The sequence below is a fragment of the Schistocerca piceifrons genome, chromosome X, assembly GCF_021461385.2.
Source record: "Schistocerca piceifrons isolate TAMUIC-IGC-003096 chromosome X, iqSchPice1.1, whole genome shotgun sequence".
NCBI lineage: Eukaryota > Metazoa > Arthropoda > Insecta > Orthoptera > Acrididae > Schistocerca > Schistocerca piceifrons.
This window is the reverse complement of record NC_060149.1, coordinates 353562324-353578923: the sequence shown is the minus strand read 5'-3', so window position 1 is coordinate 353578923 and position 16600 is coordinate 353562324. Positions and strand designations below refer to the sequence as shown.

Sequence of the window (16600 nt, the reverse complement as noted above, 5' to 3'; positions counted from 1 at the left end):
CATTAAGAGTGCAATAGAAATTCCATTGTTAAATGGAGAGGAAAAAGTGGCTAGTAGTACACTGAAGGTTTCTATGATGTAGAGGTCGGGTTTTCTGTTCAGACATTTTCATCTCACAGGTCGTGTGAATAAACATGACTACTGTTGAAACTTCCTGGCAGATTAGATCTGTGTGCCAGACTCAGACTCTAACTCAGGACCTTTGCCTTTCATGGGCAAGTGCTCTACCATCTGAGCTACCCAAGCACGACTCACGCCCCGACATCACAGCTGTGAGGATGGGGTGCAAGTCGTGCTTGGGTAGCTCAGATGGTAGAGCACTTGCTCGTGAAAGGCAAAGGTCCCAAGTTTGAGTCTCAGTCCGGCACACAGTTTTAATCTGCCAGGAAGTTTCATATCAACGCACACACTGCTGCAGAGTGAAAACATTATTCTAGAACTACAGTTACTGGGCAAACACAAATCCTAATGAGCGCCCTTTACATGCTACTAAAGTGACAGTACGGTGTGGTAATTCATCACATGGGATTATCGGACTGTATTTTTTTGCAAATGAACAGGGAAAAACAATAACTGTCAATGCCGATGGTGATGTTACAAACTTTCGTTAAACCTGCATTGAACAACTTTCCAAACAGTCAAGAAGCTCTGTTTCAACAGAACGGAGCAACATCACACACTGCACAGCAATCAATGGCATATGTGCGAGAATTGTTTGGCAACCATGTGATCTCACGATTCGATAACATTCCCTGGCCCCCTAGATCGCCAGATTTATCTGTTTGTGACTTTTCTTGTGGGGCTACCTCAAGAGCAAAGTCTACATGACTCGACCGAGAACCCTGGACGAGTTAAAACAATTTGGGATGCAATTCACAGTATCCCAGCGGAGATGTTGCAGCAATCAATAAGGAAGCTTAACAGCAGATTTCATGAATGTATTCATGCAGGACAACGCCATCTAAAGGGTGTTATTTTTAAATAATGATAAATGCCATCATTGTTACATCAATGGCAAAGTTGTAAGGTTTCAATTACTATGGATGCAATTTCTTTTCTTCATCACTTCTAGTTTTATTGGAGTGTGGAAATGTCCCCGTTTTTCTGTGTCATCCTGTACTAAATGGGAGAAGGCTAAAAATGTAATGGAGATCAGTTAGAATGACAGTAATAAATCAAGGTGAGAGAAGTAATCAGATCAGTAGGTGAGTGGTGCCTGGCAGATTCATTACAGTTGAAGTGTGCAGCATCCCATTATTCATTGGAGTGCTACCCCTAAAACAGAAAATAAGGCGTGGCAGAAAAAAAAGTCCCTACCCGTATCTAAAAGCAATTAAAGTAAAGGAGGGCTGACCGAGGCAACAAGCGAAAGAGCTAGGCTCAAGGGTTCCCCAGACCCAACATGCGGCAGTAGACACCACTACCCCAACCTCTCTGACTGACTCCACCTTGGAAGTAATTCAAATGTTATATTTGAAAAGATATACCACTTTCAAGGAGAACATAGAACTGACCATGAGTTGTCAGTCAATAGTGGAGGCTAAGAATGCAGAAAATCATGTTTAGCATGGAGAGCCAGGAGGGATGGGGGAGAGGGGGGGTGTTCCACCAGGACACGTGATACTGTTTGTCATGCTCCACAATCATCTCATTGGGATGGCTTATTACTTATTAAATAAAATGAGATGAGATGTTGTGTGACTAACATCTGAGCAGAGAAAATCTCAGACCCAGCCGGGTACTGAACCCGGGCCCTTAGGATTGACATTCTGTCGTGCTGACCACTCACCTACCGGGGACGGACATTAAATAAAATGAAACTATGGATTACTCTGATATGACTGCTGCAGTGCTATGTACGGCAGTGCATTTCTTCTGGAAGGAATAGAAGGAGCAGTGTGATGCATAAGTAATCTCCTTGACAGTGCAGAGTCTATTAGAGGGGACAGTAGCCCACTATATGTTGTTCCATCTCAAAGTGAGGAGAGGTTTTATTTGCACCCCTCCCCCCGATTCGCACCTCAGCAGGCCACAACCATACAAGGGAAAACTGAAGCATCACAAATGAAAAGGTCAGAATTTAGGTTATATATCAACTGTGCAAGAAAACAATGCTCCGAGTAACAACACAGTATAGCCAATTCAAATGTTGGTGAAGCCAAAACATAAGGCAATAATGGTCTCTACATATCCTTCAACGTAACACTGGATAATGCACACTGGGAGGTGGCATTTGCCCCTTTAGTATCTAATGAATATTCTGTCTTGAATTTAGTCCATGTTAGAGACTATTTAAAAGATATGTCTTTACCAGCCAGTATATCACTATAATTTTAATCTTTTACACAGCAACCAACATTTAATGTTGCACAATTTTCACATCATCTGCACACTTCATTTATAATGCTGCAATTTGCGTAAATACTAAGTATGCTAATGATATTTTAAATTAATGTAACACTACTCACCACAAAACTTGGCCCATTACTTTTCTCGCTTAGTTACCACTATGCGTTCCAGACATCGTTGTTTTTACAGGTGGCTTGGTCTTCGCCGTACCGTAATTCCAAACTGGGTTTAGTTTACGTGTCACGTAAATGTCCTGCTCGAACAACAAAACAAAAATCTGTTAATAGTGCCAGCAATGAGATATTTATTGCACAGAAGAAAATTTCAAACACAATGGGCTACACGAAAAGAGCTTAGACATTTAACGTATTTCATCTTTACTAACCCAACAAAAAGTATTCAAAATAACCACGTGAGCATGTGCAGATTTAAATTGCCTGTAGGTACTGAAGCAGCAGCTTCTGCAGCTTATATAAGAGTCAATACTTTAAGAAGAGTTATTATCAAAAAATCATGGTCGTGTTACAAATACGTAAGCTTCCGTGACTGGTGTCATTCTCATTAAAACTTTTGGGTGTACTGCGATGTCATCTTATAAAATATTTAAAATACTAAAACTGATCTTCTGGCAGAGCTGCAGCAGCTTTCCTCAGAGAAAAGATTAATTAGCTGGGGAGTGGAATAATCTATCTATATATTTATTGCTTGCCTAGCATTAGTAAGGGTATACATTTGAAATTTATAGTTAACTTATGACAACAGGGACATAGAACTGCTATGATACTGTGTTATCTGTAGAATGACTACGCACAATGTCAAGAAGTGCTGATACAGTTTGTATATCAGCAAGACAAATATATATGCTGAGGTGACAAAAGTCTTGGGATAGGGATATGCGTATATACGGATGACGGCTGTATCATGTACGTAAGGTACAAAAGGGCAGTGCATTGGCAGAGCTGTTATTTATACCCAGGTGACTCATGTGAAAAGGTTTCCGATGTCATTATTGCCACATGATGGGTATTGACAGACTTTGAACGTGGAATAGTAGCTGGGGCTAGAGGCATGGGACATTCCATTTCAGAAACTGGTAGGGAACTCAATATTCCAAGATCCACAGTGTCAAGGGTGTGCCAAGAATGCCAAATTTCAGGCACTACTTCTCCTCTCTGACAATGCAGCAGCCAATGGCCTTCACTTAACGACCAAGAGCAACGGCGTTTGTTCAGGATTGTCAGTTCTAACAGAAAAGCAGCACTGTGTGAAATAACTGCAGAAACAAATGTGGGACATTCGACAAAAATGCGGCAAAATTTGGCGTTAATGGCCTATGGAAGCAGACAAGCGACGTGAGAGCCTTTGCTAACAGAAAGACATCACCTGTAGCAGCTTTTCTGGGCTCATGATCATACAAGTTGGACCTTGGACAACTGGATAACTGTGGGCTGGTCAGATGAATTCAGATTTCAGTTGGTAAGAGATGATTGTGGGGTTTGAGTGTGGTGCAGATTCCACGAAGCCACAGACACAAGTTGTCAACAAGGCACTGTGCAAGCTGGTGATACTCCATAATAGTGTGGGCTGTGTTTACATGGACTGGGGTGGGTCCTTTGGTCCAACTGAACTGATCATTCACAAAGTGGTTATGTTCAGTTACTTTGAGAACATCCGTAGCCATTCATTGATGGAATTTTTATGAATGACAATGCGCCATGACACATGTCAAGATTGGTATGAAGAACATTTTGGACAATTCGAGTGAACAATTTGGCCAACCAGATTGCCCCCACACGAATCCCATCGAACATTTATGGGACATAATCGAGGTGTCAGTTCGTGCACAAAATCCTACAACGGCATCAGTTTCGCTATTATTGGGGGGCTATGAGGCAGCATGCCTCAATATTTTTGCAGGGGAATTTCAACAGCTTGTCGAGTCCATGCCAAGACGAGTTGCTGCACTGCACCGGGTGAAAGGGAGTCCGACATGACATTCCGAGAGTTGCAAGACTGTTGCTTCTACGTATCTTTCTCATTTAATTAATACTATTTATATTTCTTACTCCAGTTCTGTATAATGGAACTGTTTGTGCACTCAAGGCCTTGCAATTACAGCCTGAAGTATTCGAAAAGTTTTGAGAATACTTCCATATTTTAAAAGGACAGTAAAACACACATATCGCTGGCCATTAGCGTGCAAAAGCACTGTATATTGCACTACATGTGATGTTTCTCCATTCATAGAAGTATTTACGTTTGTAGGTGGTAGTGTAGTGAGTCGTTCAATGTATTGCTCTTCTAATGGTGCCACTACACCACCTAGGTCTTTCACGTTACTGACCTGAGGAAGGATGCTGCAGCTCGATCGGAATATGGATTTTGGTATTTTGAGTATTTTATGACGTGACAGTACACCCAGAAGGATTTCAATGAAATGGCTGTATTAAACATAAACACAACAGTGACGCACTTTGAATTTATAGTACTCAAATAATATGTAACCTCTTTTGCTGAGCACAAAGAGCATATGTCTCAGTAAAAATTGTGTCACAACCTACTTTTTATGAAAGTGTGGGGAGACACTTCATTGGCGTTCTTCAAGCTTTATCACAGAAATGACGTCGTTTGTTGGACACCAAGGCCGCTATATGCTTCTCATACTCAATAACCTAATATGGCAGAAGTCCATATAAACATAGCCATCGCGGTAATTTCGTAATATATTGTCAAAGCCTCTTCCGCTTGCTTCTACAGGCACATGAACTCGTTGGGCTTGTAGGACTCTTAAGGAATCTCGAACTTCATGATGAATATGCTGTGCACACTATCATTCTTCACACCCTATCCCACCTCACACTGTACTGCAAAACTACCCTATCTCAGCTTCATACAGAAAGTCAAGAGACTATCTGGAACAGCTTGTCAAATGTAGCAGCTAACATTCCAGCAATTTGGCAGCCCTGCGCGAACTAGTCATCATCAGTGAGTGGCTTCGGCAAGATATGGCAAACCTGAAGAAACTTACGGACACACTTCCGGACCGAACTGAGGCCTCTATCAAGGCTGGCTGAAGTGTCGGGGTATTAGCTTGATGTCTTCTGCGGGAGTCACATTTACTGCCGCATGTGCTGATTCAACTTTTATCTCACTGACAGTTCATTTTAGTCTCCATAAGCTCATAGGTTGTCCTCGGTATGTTATTAGGGACCTGTTCGTCCAAGTGAAAGAATTTCAGATCTCGATCTAATGGCAAAGCAGAGGAATAAATTGAGGAATACCCTGTGCAGCTGTTAATTTTCGCGTACATTGAGGTGCAATCGCAAAATCTAATCTACTAGGATAGGGAAATTTTCATCTGTGATCCATAGTAAATATTTTCTTATTTTTTTCCCCATATTAACGCAAGGCACTGGTTTTCGTATTTAAAGGGAGAAAATAATAACCCCGAAAAAATCGTTACGCAAGTGACAAAAAAGGTCTATATTGCCGCACTTGCGGCGTATAAAACTACAACATGGAAAACGGCGCCATTACAATCGCTTATGTCAACAGTATAGCTGACAACTGTATGTTTCAAAATAATAACTGGTGCAGAAAGCATATGTGAGGGACAGATCAACATGAATATCTCTCAGGCATCATTTACTGTACGAGCGGCAATGCGGAACAACTGAAACGAAGCACGAAAGACTCAGACTGTCGGTGGTTTTTACAACGGGAAGAGTTCCTAATTATACGATCAGCATCCGGAAAGTTCGACTGTGGATGGTCACGTGCTACGACAAATTATTGTTGATATGCACTCGAAGGATGAAGACAGAAACCCCACACCAAATACGGTCTACCCTTCCTGGAGTGAATGGAAGGAAGATGTCGATGGTGACGGAAGGAAAACTGGTGTTACAAATAACAAAGAGTAATTAAGTAGGTATTGTACAACGAAAAGTGACAGTAAGAAAATTCGTGTGTTCTGGAGGGGCAAATAAACAAGTATTATAACTCATTACGTCATTATGAAAGAGCAGTTTTACTATTAAAATAATAACAAGCATACTTTACTGGTTACTTACTAAATGATATTTATTTAAAATTTAAGTTTTGGGCTAGATCGATTTCCTGTTGTTTTCAATAAATAAAATTCATAGTAAAAGAAGCTAAAGCTATTAAGACATGAAACATGAAATGGTATTGCAGATTAATGTGACTGGCTGACGACTGACAAGATAAAAAGATGAACCTGTAATATTATTACACACTAACACCGCCCATCTGACACGTTAGGGATGAGATTCCTAGGTCCGACTCAGTTCTCCTTCCTACTAGCTCAATTTTTTTTCTGGTCAATGAGGTAATAGCATGTATGATCGTCTTGCACTGTACTATCCTTACAGGCGTCTCTGGCTATTAAGTCGGAGAAGATGAGAAATTTATTATCCTGTTTCTTACCTAAGCAGGATGGCAGTCAGGCTCAATCCCGAAATAGCCTAAACATCTGCAACAGCGCCGCCTAACTAGCTGCTCTGGCCTCCGCAGACGCGTAATCCGTGTTATAACTGTACTGTTACCTCTGCACTACATCTGTGGGGTATATCCTACTGCGTATAAACAGCGTCTTCATCTTTAGAATATTTTTATCCTACAAGTAGTCAATGGACAACCACAGACGGCTCGTCACCTGGATTAGATCCGACAGAGTCCGCAATAAATAATTTTGTGCAACGAGAGGCAGGCGTGAACTCCATTTAATGAGTTCCAGTTTCCCACGGGAAGAATGGCATTTCCTTTGTACGTATATGCAATATTGCTGTTTGGGGTAACAACATTCCGTTTGACTATACCGTACTTACACGTACATTATACACTTGCCAAATATAGTGTAGGGCCACCTCGAACACGCAGAAGTGCCGCAACACGACATGGCATGGACTCGACTAATGTCTGAAGTAGTGCTAGAGGGAATTGACACCATGAATCCTGCAGGGCTGTCCATAAAACCGTAAGAGTACGAGGGGGTTGAGCTCTGTTCTGAACAGCGCGTTGCAATGCTCAATAATGTTCTTGTGTGGGGAGTCTGATGGCCAGCGGAATTGTTTAAACTCAGAACAGAAGAGTTCCTGGAGCCACTCTGTAGCAATTCTGGACGTGTTGGGTGTCACATTGTCCTGCTGAAATTGCCAAAGTCCGTCAACATGTTTCCAGTCATCGCCAGTCCAATGTCGGTATTGACGGGCCCAGGCGAGACATAAAGCTTTGTGTCGTGCAGTCATCAAGGGCACACGAATGGGCCGTCGTTGAATGGTTCACACGCTGACACTTGTTGATGGCCCAACATTGAAATGTGCAGCAATTTGGGGAAGGGTTGCACTTCTGTCACGTTGAACGATCCTCTTCAGTTGTCGTTGGTCCCGTTCTCACAGGATCTTTTCACGGCTGCAGCGAGTCGGAGATTTATGTTTAACCGGATTCCTAATATTCATTGTACACTCGTGAAATGGTCGTACGCGAAAATCCCACTTCATCGCTACCTCGGAGATGGTGTGTCCCATCGCTCGTACGCCGACTATAACACCACGTTCAAACTCACTGAAATCTTGATAACCTGTTATTGTAGCAGCAGTAACCGATCTGACAACTGCGCCACATGCTTGTCTTGTATAGGCGTTGCCGACCGCAGCGCCGTATTCTGCCTGTTAAAACATATCTCTATATTTGAATACGCATGCCTAAACCAGTTTCTTTGGCGCTTCAACGTATGATCAAAGGTATCCGGACATCCCTATGTAATGTGGAGTTGACCACCACGTATCACGAGAAGCGGACATGCCAATATACAAGGAGGCGGAGAGTATTGTGGGGTCAGCAGAAAAGCGGTAACGGCAGAATGAATCAGTCCGGAGAACTCGGGGACTTCGAACGTGGACTAGTCATTGGATGTCACCTGAGTAACAAAGCCATCTGGGACATTTCAACCTTCTAACCCTGCCCAGGTCGACTGTTGGTGTGGATGTGATTGCTAAGTGGAAACGTGAAGCAACAACCACAGCTAAACCGAGACCAGGCAGACCTTTTGTACGCGGGGGTGTTGGAAAGCAATACCTCGGAATTTTTATTGTGTTCACAATATCAGTTAACGTTTTGCAAGTCATACATATTACTCGGTCGACTTTCCCGCTTCGCTGACGCCATTTCAACCATCTGCCGCTAGAAGGTGACATGGCGGTGTGTAATTTAACTATGTCGGTGTGTGAGAAACAGCGCGCTATAATCGAGTTCGTAAACATGCCTCCAATTTAAATCTAGAAAAGAGTGAAAGCTGTGTACGGTGATGATTGTATCGACATCAGTAATGTGGGACATTGGGTTGTTCGCGCTTGTAATAAAGGAAACGGTGCCGCTAACTGTGTGCAGAACTCTGCGTGGATTACCGCGTACCGCCACCGACGACCCATAGGAATCGGGTTGATGAACCAAAATCGTGGGGTAACAGACACATATATCTCGGGTAAGTGTGGCATATCACGAGAGCGTGTGAAAGCCATTACTGCAAAACTGCGGTACAGAAAACTCTATGCACGGTAGCTGCCTCTAATGCTCAGTCCTGGCATTGAAACACGGGTGATTGGAAATCCGTCAATTTCTTTTACGTACTGAGCGCGAGTGTGATGGGTTCCTTAACAACATTCTGACAAGTGATGAAACAAGAGAGCATCAACGGAGTTTCGACACAAAGGATCACAGACGCCAAAAAAGTTGAAGACCGTGCCATCAGCAGACAATCATGCTCACGGTGTTCTGGGGTGTTCAAGGTGGGGTGCATTTGGAATTCGTGGAGCTAAACTGTGCAGGGTACTGCGAAATCATCAGGAAAGTGAAAGCACGAATTCGAAGAGCTCGTCCACATATGGCGCACCCTCTCATTCTGCTTGACAATGCCGGACCACACACGAGCGCTGCTACACTTGCAACAATCCAGCGCCTTGGACTCACCGTCACTGATCATTCTTCACACAGTCCCGACTTGGCCCCACCCGATTTCCATCTGTTAACACCTTCAAGGACATCACTTTGATTGTGATGAAGTGGTGCAAGCAGAGGTGAGGTTGTGGCTGCGTCAACAACCATTCTCAAAGTGACGGTGTCGACAAACTGGCATGTCTTTGGGAGAAATGTGTTCGTCGCCAGGGTGAGCAATAAATATGTAGACATGAAGAATAAAGATGTAGAATGTTAATAAAGTTTGTTTTCAAATAAAAAAAATTCTGAGACATTACTTTCAACACTGTCGGACAGAGTTCGTAAAGCATTGCAGAGTGTGATTGTAAAAGACCACATGAAATCAGCGGAAGGGATCGCTCGTGAGTCCCAAGTCCCTACCAGCAATCCAGCTAGCACAATGGCACATTTTATAGCACTGTGTACTGCTTAAAGTAGAGGAACAGTTCGTAGAGAACGACTGATTGTACCAGCATGGCATTGCACTCTGTCAAAGAAGCGTCTATGAGGCGACGGTATGTGGACAGTAACAGTTCTGAAAAGGTCTCCAGACATTCAGGCACCCCACTGAAAGTGTCTCAGCGAAGTGCCAGTCGTCATAAAGGCGAAGAAGTGTGACACACCCCATATTAGCGTCCAGTAACAGATGTCCGGATATTTTTGCTTTTGATCAGATAGTGTAGATATTGTATATTTCAAATATGTTCTGAGTTACAACATAAGTTCTTGTATCAGAAACAGTCGAGCGTGGAAGGGGACGTTGACATCGGATCGCATTGGTCAGTGTACACAATATGGCGGCAGTTGTGTATTATCGTTTTGTATTCTGTACGTTCACATGCTACCAGCTGGCGGGATCAGGGGGATTGTTAACAGCTTTTTCTGCGTTCTTCCGGATCTAGTTTCTGACATTGTTGCATAAAAAATGAACACGCAGCAGAAACAATGTACACAACGAAAACGAATCACAGCTGTGCACCAAGCGTCGCCTGCAACCAACACGTAACTGGCGCTTCAGGAAGCAGAGCGATATGACGACGTTCAACAGAAAGCGTGAGAAACTCATTCTTGATTGGTTGTTCCTATGGTAAATGTCCTGTGCAGAAACAGATAGCATGACTGTCACTCCGATCCAAGTATAAAGTTCATTTATTTTTTGATTGCCATATCATTTGCTCCGATGACACCCTAAATTTCATAGCATTCTGCACATTGTCCAGAATTATGGTATTTTTTTTGGTTTTTGTCCTGATTTGATGAAACCGACGTAAAGCCGCACTGACCACGTCACAGAAACATTTTAGTAACACTTTGTAAATATACAGGATCCATTTTTAAATCCATTCGTTTCCTCTTACTAAAATTTATTAAACACAGTACTGCTGAAAATGCTCACTTCGTCACAAAAAACACTGAGGATCTGTTGCGTGAAACTATTCATTCTATATCTATATATGTTGAAGTTGTCTCTCAACTGTTCCAAAAGCGCGCCCACAAAGACGTTGTTCCTGCCTCTGAAATTTCCTGTTCATACTAGAACCACAATGATCACTCTGAACAAAATGAGCGAATAGAGATTTAACGTTTTATCTGTTGGATTGGTGTGTAAGTTCGTAGCGTTGTTCCATAAGTTTAATTAACACCACAGATATACATAACAGAGACTTCAGTCATCAAAGATATATTCTCCTTGACTATTCACAACAGTTTGCCAACGCTGGGGTAACTTTTCGATTCGGCGGCTATAGAAATTACATGATTTTGATGCATTTCATTTGGAAAGGAAGTTCCTTGAAAGTTGTTCGATAGAGAGCGGAAAAATTGAAAATATGAGGGCGGTATATCAGGTGCATAAGGTGTGTGCTGAATGACTTCCCAACGAAACACCTGTGTAGTGTTTGTCAGTCTAGCAGGATGTGGGCGGGCGTTATAGTGGAGGAGCATGACTTCATGCAGTCTTCCTGGTCGTTGCTCTTGAATAGCGTAGGCAAGACGTCTCAGTTATTGACAATAAATGTCAACAGTGATGGTTACACCTCGGGGAAGCAGTTCGTAGTACACCATACAGTCACTGTTCGGCCAGATGCGTAACATTATCTTTTCTGGATGTGCGCAGGTCTTTGTACGGGGAATTTCTGCTTTTTTGAGCTGAACTATTCTTAGCATGAAGACACGATTTCTCGTCACCAGTAACGATACAGGATAGGTATTGTCGGTGTTGTTCACGAGCCAATTGATGAGTACGCAGAAGTGTACATATGGCTATCCGATGATTTTTTGTGATTTTGGCTTAGTGCATGCGGTACCTATACACCCGATTTTGGAACCTTCCCCATTTAATGCAAATGTCACACTACGGTGGTATGATCACAGTTCATCGCATTGCCGGTTCTCGAGTACATTGACCTGGATCATTGTGGATTGATGCATTTAAACGAACTTCATCAAACCCAGAATGTCTTCCTGAACGTGGAGAGTGACTGATGGTAAAACGATCTTTCTTAAAACGAGTAAACCATTTTCTTGCCGTGCTCTGCCCAATGGCAATTACGCCACATACGATGTTTGTTCAAAAAATTCCCGAACATACGTAATTTCGCGCCAGTGATGTGTGTGAGAGAAATGCGGTTGGCATCCCTGCACATGCCTGTGTTGAGTGTGTAATTGCCCTAAGTTTCATTGCTGTATGTGTGTTAGTTCTTGTTCAGTGTTCTACTGAGTAGAACGTCGTGTCGCACAGTTCGCGAATTTCGAGATGGCAGAGCTAGAAGAGCAACGTGTCTGCATTAAATTTTGCGTGAAACTCGATAAAACCTTTACAGAGACACACCAAATGATGCAGGAAGCCTACGGTGATGAGTGCTTAAGCCGCACTCGGTGGTACGGGTGATTCACACGGTGTGGAAAGACGGAAGTTAAAGATGACCCTTGTTCAGGACGCCCTTTGACGTCTACCGACGACGTTCATGTAAGGAAAGTCAACGAAATTGTGCGTGGCAATCAAAGACTGACTGTCCGAGAGATTGCACAAGAATGTAACATTTCAGTTGAATCACATCATGAAATCCTGACACAGCAGCTTGGAATGCTTCGTGTTGCCGCCAAGTTCGTCCCATGGTTCATGAGTCAAGACCAGAAAGACCTTCGCCTCGCAATCTGAGACGAGCTTTTGGATCGCGCAGATGAGAATGAGATGTTCCTTAAGAGAATCAAAACTGGTGTTGATACGTGGGTCTACGGCGGTGATGTCGAGACCAAGGTTCAATCTTCACGATAGCTTGGAAAAAGTTTCTCCGAGACCGAAAAAACCTCGTCAAATCAGGTCAAATGTCAGAGTCATGCTGGTAGTTTTCTTCGACTTTTGAAGGGTCAGTTCATCATCATGAATTCGCACCCCAGGGACAAACTGTTAATCGATGGTATTCTCGGAACGTATAGCGACGCCTGCGAAAAAATGTGAAAAGGAAACGGCCTAAAATGTGGCGAGACAATTAATGGCCTTTGCATCACGATGACACACCCGCACATTCATCCCTGTTGGTGCGTGACTATTGCACAAAACACGGAATCACTGTGCTGCCTCGCCCTCCGTGCTCACCATATCTGGCCCCTGTGGACTTTTATTTCTAAAATTGAAAACCCCGATGAAAGGATAAAGATTTGCAATGATAGACAAGACAAAAGAAAATTTGCAGACTGCGCTTCGCGCGATCCAGCAAGAGGCTTATCAAGACTGCTTCCGGAAGTGGAAACGGTGCTGGGAGCGGTGTATCAACTGTGGAGGAGAGTATTTCGAAGGAGGCTGTGTAATTGTGGAAGAGAGTATTTCGAAGGAGGCTGTTTACAGTAAGTAAAAAGTAAGCGTAGAAAAATTCTGTGGACAAAGTTCCGGAATTTTCTGAACAGATCTCGTACGGCGCAAATGTTTCTGGCTGCTTCCGCTGTTGTCAGCCCTCTAATGAACTCAAACAGAACAATGTGTCTGTAATGTTCAGATTTCTCTACCTGGAACTCCATTTTCTAACGTCCACAGATCCATTCACTATCTCCAAATGGCAAAATGACAATATGTAAACTCAAATAGCAAGAATGGACTGCAAATAAAAAATGACAATCGATAATTAAAACCATAGCAATCGGAATACCAACATGCGAAACAAAAACGCTACGAGCTTATGCACCAACCAAATATATCAAAGAATCGGAATATTTTACTACGCACATTTGAAGAAAGTTACGAAAGAGTTTCTGAATATGTCACTATTCCGCCCACCCCTTGCCTCTCGAAGGCAAGTTAAATTTTAACGGCTCATCGACAAAGAGGTCAAAGGCGAAGAACTGACTGTTAGAAAAAGATAAAGGGAAGGAAATCCGTCATGGCATTAGAAAAGGAATTATCGCGGCAATTGTCCTAGACGATTGTGGCACACTTAAATGTTTAACTGCGTCAGCAGAATCGAAGTGCAGTGTCTTAGACCGTGTGCCACATCGGTTACTACATCCTTCGACAGTGAGGATTTGACTATTATGAACTGACAGAAGAGATGTGTAGGGGAAGTGGTGTCCAAGCGCCTTCGGCCACGACTCTCCAAACGCGCTGAGACAAATCTTCCCAACGCGAGTACTTTAATATGAGTATCATGGGATTCATGAGACCTGACAGAATATCTGATTCAGCCAAAGCATGGTTCCCCATCGGTACTTGTTGGTTCTCACTGTGGATCCCCTTCGAATTATCAGACCCTCTCACAGGGTGGTTCTGAAAAACTGGGTTCTAGAAGCAAGGCACTGTGTGGAGCTCTTGGTAGGTACCACCAGACTTAACTGCTAGTAAGAGACTGACTGCAGATTAACAGAATGTTCTTGTAACTAGAGGTTGTTTTGCTTTTACATACAGTCCGGCACAAACAATGAACCATCTGAAAAATGAATGTCCTCGACGGGACACTACAAGTGCCGCACGTACAAGTTGTATGAATGGCACTGATATGTGTAGAAACTGTGCCCACTCACTTCATAATATTACTAAGTGCTTTATTATTTCGTACGCCAACTTAACAGCCACAGCAGGCACATCATCAGATGGTCGGCCATCAAAGGAAATTTGTGTGGTTCACGAGCAGCTAACTAGTGAAGTTATTTAGCGAAAGTAAATTAAGTGGGAGTGGGTTCAACCTACGTACAGACAATGAGAGGTCGTTATTTTGTTACTTACACATCTAACTATCTAGAAAATTGCTGTAAAAGCATCTGTTTTATCTCAGCGTGGCGTAACAATTTTTGGGTGCGCGAGATTTACTTACAACGTACAAAAATTCTAGATAAGCGCTAACAGTAGAGAGATGGGAGGTATGACACTTCATTACAACACGCTCTTTGATATGTAGCTTTCGGTGAAAGATGCTACATACAACTTTCACATACCTCATGTAAGTACTGATTTAAAAAAAAATTACAACAGTAAGTGCTTTGGGCTTCTAAAGCGTGGTAACAACTGTTCATCGTTCTAGAACTGTTTCAAAAAATATCTTACTGTGAAGGTGTAAGGTATGGACTAGACGAGTGGGTTGCTAGAGTATGGATACAACAACTCCAATTTTTTTTTATTTTTTTTTATTTGTGGTAACGTCTTATGGGACCAAACTGCTGACGTCACCGGTCCCTAAGCTTACACACTGCTTAATCTAATTTAAACTAACTTACGCTAAGGACTCGAACCTCCGACGGGGGAGCCGCGCGGACCGTGACAAGACGTCCGAGACCGCGCGGCTACCCCGCGCGGCGGCTCCAATTAAAAACCTGCACTTTAAAGCTAAAGCGGCGAATTTTACATATGCAAAAGAGTGAACATATTCTGCACGAGTACATTGGGAAAACAGTTTTGAAACAAATACAATATTACACATTGCCTGACAGAAAAAGTAAAGCACCTAGAGGACATGGCCAGATGTCAATGTAACTTCGTACACAAATACACTCTCGGCAGTACGTAAACGATTAGAGTTGCAGTTCTCTGTGACAGGTAGAACTGCCACCAGCGTGCATTAGTGTTGTTCATGTTTAGCCTGTTATGATGTAAAAGAGGAGTGAATAGCGTCAGATGTGAGTGATCACTGTCGGACACGGAGATGCCACGTACTCGTGAGAGACAGGGTTATCAGCACCTAACAGTGTTTGAAACGGGCCTCATTGTGACTGTGCCTTCGGCTGGCAGGTAGAATCGTGTAATATCCAGATTTGTGGAGCATTTGGATGTTACACTAGTCTGATGTTGGACTGCATGGGAACACGAGTGCAGGCATACTCATCGTCCAGGGACCAATCACTACGTCTGATCATCAGCAGGGAGAATCGCCGTATTTTGCGTCAGTCAACTGGTCACCCTGCTAACCTGTGGATGTACCCACACCATCTGCTGCATCTAATACGACCCACATAGTATGCCACCAATTTTAGTAGTGCTAGTGTGTACTGAGGCAGTGGAGTAGTCCTGTTGTGTGAGAGCGTTGCCGCTATCCAGCGTTCAGTGTCTCTGAAGAAACCACCATTTCCGTGTTACAGACTAAAAGACAACATCCAGGTGGGTAAAACAATGGCGTGAGAATTTTCTGTAACCAATGAGAAGCGTATGGGACCCGAAATGACAATTCGAACGACGGAAAATGTCCGACGAATTCGTGCAGCTCTGCAACGGTGCCCATACAGATCTATGAGTCACTATTCCAGAGCATTACAAATCCCTTGCAGGTCTTTGCAGATGACTGCGAAACACGATTAAATGTTTCATCCTTATAAGCTGCAAGTGGCTCAACAGTTGCGTTCGGGAGATAAAAGTGAGTAGGAGTAATTCCTGCGCAACGTTACTGTACAGAATTGACCACGATGACGCAGTTCGGGCAAACCTTGTTACGTCTGAAAAGGTAAACTTTCATCTGAATGGGGCTGTCAAACAAAATTTCCGACATTTTTGCGACACAGAGCATGGCCTGTATGATCACCTGATCTCTAAGCCCCTGGATTTTTTTCGTGGGGGTCATCTCAAGAACAAAGTTTCTTTGGGGGGGAGGGGGGGGGGGATTCCATAATACATAATACTGATGAGTTGACAGCCGCAATCCGGCAAGAGACAGACAGACAGACAGCGCATGATTGAGAACATAATGAGAAGTTTCCGCGAATGTATTCAGCAATGTATCGCCAATGATGAAAGCCTTTTGCGTGATGTAATTTTTAAAAGTAAACGTGTGCTTGGCTA

At 43.1% G+C, this 16600-nt stretch overlaps 1 protein-coding gene across 1 annotated transcript in view; it reads right to left on the bottom strand.

Annotated features, from left to right (window-relative positions):
* Nucleotides 1–16600, bottom strand: part of LOC124721638 — a 262023-nt gene that overhangs the window by 169377 nt on the left and 76046 nt on the right. The window contains exon 2 of the mRNA XM_047246701.1: nucleotides 2469–2602. The gene's annotated coding sequence lies outside the window, so the exon portion shown is untranslated. The remainder of the gene's footprint in view (nucleotides 1–2468; nucleotides 2603–16600) is intronic.